Below are 5,514 nucleotides of genomic sequence, written 5' to 3'. Positions count from 1 at the left end.
TCCGGTACTCCGAAAAATACCCGAATCACTCGGAACCTTTCCGATGTCCGAATATAGTCGTTGAATATATCGATCTTTACGTCTCGACCATTTTGAGACTCCTCGTCATGTCCCCGATCTCATCCGGGACTCCGAACTCCTTCGGTACATCAAAACTCATAAACTCATAATATAACTGTCATCGAAACCTTAAGCGTGCAGACCCTAAGGGTTCGAGAACAATGTAGACATGACCGAGACACGTCTCCGGTCAATAACCAATAGCAGAACCTGGATGCTCATATTGGCTCCCAATATTCTACGAAGATCTTTATCGGTCAAACCGCATAACAACATACGTTGTTCCCTTTGTCATCGGTATGTTACTTGCCCGAGATTCGATCGTCGGTATCTCAATACCTAGTTCAATCTCGTTACCGGCAAGTCTCTTTACTCGTTCCGTAATACATCATCCCGCAACTAACTCATTAGTTGCAATGCTTGCAAGGCTTAAGTGATATGCATTATCGAGAGGGCCCAGAGATACCTCTCCGACAATCGGAGTGACAAATCCTAATCTCGAAATACGCCAACCCAATAAGTACCTTCGGAGACACCTGTAGAGCACATTTATAATCACCCAGTTACGTTGTGGTGTTTGGTGGCACACAAAGTGTTCCTCCAGTAAACGGGAGTTGCATAATCTCATAGTCATAGGAACATGTATAAGTCATGAAGAAAGCAATAGCAACAAACTAAACGATCAAGTGCTAAGCTAACGAAATGGGTCAAGTCAATCACATCATTCTCCTAATGATGTGATCCCGTTAATCAAATGACAACTCATGTCTATGGTTAGGAAACATAACCATCTTTGATCAATGAGCTAGTCAAGTAGAGGTATACTAGTGACACTCTGTTTGTCTATGTATTCACACATGTATCATGTTTCCGGTTAATACAATTCTAGCATGAATAATAAACATTTATCATGATATGAGGAAATAAATAATAATTTTATTATTGCCTCTAGGGCATATTTCCTTCAGTCTCCCACTTGCACTAGAGTCAATAATCTAGTTCACATCGCCATGTGATTTAATACCAATAGTTCACATCACCATGTGATTAACACCCATAGTTCACATCGACATGTGACCAACACCCAAAGGGTTTACTAGAGTCAATAATCTAGTTCACATCGCTACGTGATTAACACCCAAAGAGTACTAAAGCGTGATCATGTTTTGCTTGTGAGAGAAGTTTAGTCAACGGGCCTGCCACATTCAGATCCGTACGTATTTTGCAAATTTCTATGTCAACAATGCTCTGCACGGAGCTACTCTAGCTAATTGCTCCCACTTCCAATATATATCCAGATTGAGACTTAGAGTCATCTGGATCAGTGTCAAAACTTGCATCGACGTAACCCTTTGCGATGAACCTTTTGTCACCTCCATAATCGAGAAACATATCCCTATTCCACTAAGGATAATTTTGACCAATGTCCAGTGATCTACTCCTAGATCACTATTGTACTCCCTTGCCAAACTCAGGGCAGGGTATACAATAGGTCTGGTACACAGCATGGCATACTTTATAGAACCTATGGCTGAGGCATAAGGAATGACTTTCATTCTCTCTCTATCTTGTGCCGTGGTCGGGTTTTGAGTCTTACTCAACTTCACACCTTGTAACACAGGCAAGAACTCCTTTTTGACTGTTCCATTTTGAACTACTTCAAAATCTTGTCAAGGTATGTACTCATTGAAAAACTTATCAAGCGTCTTGATCTATCTCTATAGATCTTGATGCTCAATATGTAAGCAACTTCACCGAGGTCTTTCTTTGAAAAACTCCTTTCAAACATTCCTTTATGCTTTGCAGAATAATTCTACATTATCTACGATCAACAATATGTCATTCACATATACTTATCAGAAATGTTGTGGTGCTCCCACTTACTTTCTTGTAAATACAGGCTTCACCACAAGTCTGTATAAAACTATATGCTTTGATCAACTTATCAAAGCGTATATTCCAACTCTAAGATGCTTGCACCAGTCCATAGATGGATCGCTGGAGCTTGCATATTTTGTTAGTACCTTTAGGATTGACAAAACCTTCTGGTTGCATCATATACAACTCTTCTTTAATAAATCCATTGAGGAATGCAGTTTTGTTTATCCATTTGCCAGATTTCATAAAATGCGGCAATTTCTAACATGATTCAGACAGACTTAAGCATAGATACGAGTGAGAAACTCTCATCGTAGTCAACACCTTGAACTTGTCGAAAACCTTTTTGCGACAATTCTAGCTTTCTAGATAGTAACACTACTATCAACGTCCGTCTTCCTCTTGAAAATCCATTTATTCTCAATGGCTCGCCGATCAATGGGCAAGTCAATCAAAGTCCATACTTTGTTCTTATATATATGGATCCCATCTCAGATTTCATGGCCTTAAACCATTTTGCGGAATCTGGGCTCATCATCGCTTCCTCATAGTTCGTAGGTTCGTCATGGTCAAGTAACATGACCTCCAGAATAGGATTACCGTACCACTCTGGTGCGGATCTCACTCTGGTTGATCTACAAAGTTCTGTAGTAACTTGATCTGAAGTTTCATGATCATCATCATTAACTTCCTCTCTTTTTGGTGTAGACATCACTGGAACTGATTTCTGTGATGAACTATTTTCCAATTCGGGAGAAGGTAAAGTTACCTTATCAAGTTCCACTTTCCTCCCACTCACTTCTTTCGAGAGAAACTCCTTCTCTAGAAAGGATCCATTCTCAGCAACGAATGTCTTGCCTTCAGATCTATGATAGAAGGTGTACCCAACAATTTCTTTTGGGTATCCTATGAAGATTTACTTCTCCGATTTGGGTTCGAGCTTATCATGTTGAAACTTTTTCACATAAGTATCGCAGTCCCAAACTTTAAGAAACGACATCCTAGGTTTCTTGCCAAACCATAGTTCATACGGTGTCGTCTCAACGGATTTAGATGGTGCCCTATTTAACGTGAATGCAGTTGTCTCTAATGCATAACCCCAAAACGATAGTGGTAGATTGGTAAGAGACATCATAGGTCGCACCATATCTAATAAAGTACGGTTATGACGGTCGGACACACCATTACACTGTGGTGTTCCAGGTGGCGTGAGTAGTGAAACTATTTCCCATTGTTTTAACTGAAGGCCAAACTCTTAACTCAAATATTTTACCTCTGCGATCATATCGTAGAAACTTTTATTTTCTTGTTATGATGATTCTTCACTTCACTCTGGAATTCTTTGAACTTTTCAAATGTTTCAGACTTGTGTTTCATTAAGTAGATATACCCATATCTGCTCAAATCATCTATGAAGGTCAGAAAATAACGATACTTGCTGTGAGCCTTAGCACTCATCGACCGCATACATCAGTATGTATTATTTCCAATAAGTCAGTTGCTCGCTCCATTGTTCCAGAGAACGGAGTCTTAGTCATCTTGCCCATGAGGCATGGTTCGCAAGCATCAAGTGATTCATAATCAAGTGATTCCAAAATTCCATCAGCATGGAGTTTCTTCATGCACTTTGCACTATCATTATTAACTTTGCATCTTTTGGTTTCAATATTATGAATATGTGTATCACTACGATCGAGATCCAACGAACCATTTTCATTGGGTGTGTAACCATATAAGGTTTTATTCATGTAAACAGAACAACAATTTATTCTCTTACTTAAATGAATAACCGTATTGCAATAAACATGATCAAATCATATTCATACTCAACGCAAACACCAAATAACACTTATTTAGGTTCAACACTAATTCCAAAAGTATAGGAAGTGTGCGATGATGATCATATCAATCTTGGAACCACTTCCAACACACATTGTCACTTCACCCTTAACTAGTCTCTGTTCATTCTGCAACTCCCGTTTCGAGTTACTACTCTTAGCAACTGAACCAGTATCAAATACCGAGGGGTTGCTACGAACACTAGTGAAATACACATCAATAATCTGTATATCAAATATACCTTTGTTCACTTTGCCATCCTTCTTATCCACCAAATACTTGGGGCAGTTCCGCTTCCAGTGACCAGTCTCTTTGCAGTAGAAGTACTTAGTCTCAGGCTTAGGACCAGACTTGGGCTTCTTCACTTGAGCAGCAACTTGCTTGCCGTTCTTCTTGAAGTTCCCCTTCTTCCCTTTGTCCTTTTCTTGAAACTAGTGGTCTTGTCTACCATCAACACTTGATATTTTTCTTGATTTCTACCTTCGTTGATTTCAGCATTACGAAGAGCTTGGGAATCGTTTCCGTTATCCCTTGCATATCATAGTTCATCACGAAGTTCTACTAACTTGGTGATGGTGACTAGAGAATTCTGCCAATCACTGTCTTATCTGGAAGATTAACTCCCACTTGATTCAAGCGATTGTAGTACCCAGACAATCTGAGCACATGCTCACTGCTTGAGCTATTCTCCTCCATCTTTTAGCTATAGAACTTTTTGGAGACTTCATATCTCTCAACTCGGGTATTTGCTTGAAATATTAACTTCAACTTCTGGAACATCTCATATGGTCCATGACGTTCAAAACGTCTTTGAAGTCCTGATTCTAAGCCGTTAAGCATGGTGCACTAAACTATCAAGTAGTCATCATATTGAGCTAGCCAAACGTTCAGAACGTCCGCATCTGCTCCTGCAATAGGTCTGTCACCTAGCGGTGCATTAAGTACATAATTCTTTTGTGCAGCAATGAGGATAATCCTCAGATCACGGATCCAATCCGCATCATTTCTACTAACATTTTCAACTTAGTTTTCTCTAGGAACATATAAAAATTAAACGGGGAGCAACATCGCGAGCTATTGATCTACAACATAGATATGCTAATACTACCAGGACTAAGTTCATGATAAATTAAAGTTCAATTAATCATATTACTCAAGAACTCCCACTTAGACAGACATCCCTCTAATCTTCTAAGTGATCACGTGATCCATATCAACTAAACCATGTCCGATCATCACGTGAGATGGAGTAGTTTCAATGGTGAACATCACTATGTTGATCATATCTACTATATGATTCACGCTCGACCTTTCGGTCTCCGTGTTTCGAGGCCATATCTGTTATATGCTAGGCTCGTCAAGTTTAACCTGAGTATTCCGCGTGTGCAACTGTTTTGCACCCGTTGTATTTGAACGTAGAGCCTATCACACCCGATCATCACGTGGTGTCTCAGCACGAAGAACTTTCGCAACGGTGCATACTCAGGGAGAACACTTGTACCTTGATAATTAGTGAGAGATCATCTTATAAAGCTACCGTCGAACTAAGCAAAATAAGATGTATAAAAGATAAATATCACATGCAATCAAAATATGTGACATGATATGGCCATCATCATCTTGTGCCTTTGATCTCCATCTCCAAAGCATCGTCATGATCTCCATCGTCACCGGCATGACACCATGATCTCCATCATCTTGATCTATATCAATGTGTCATCACATGGTTGTCTTGCC

The sequence above is a fragment of the Triticum urartu genome, chromosome 4A, assembly GCF_056163025.1.
Source record: "Triticum urartu cultivar PI428250 chromosome 4A, HENAU_Tu73, whole genome shotgun sequence".
Lineage (NCBI taxonomy): Eukaryota > Viridiplantae > Streptophyta > Magnoliopsida > Poales > Poaceae > Triticum > Triticum urartu.
The sequence above is the reverse complement of the archived record's forward strand: the minus strand, read 5'-3'. Positions refer to the sequence as shown.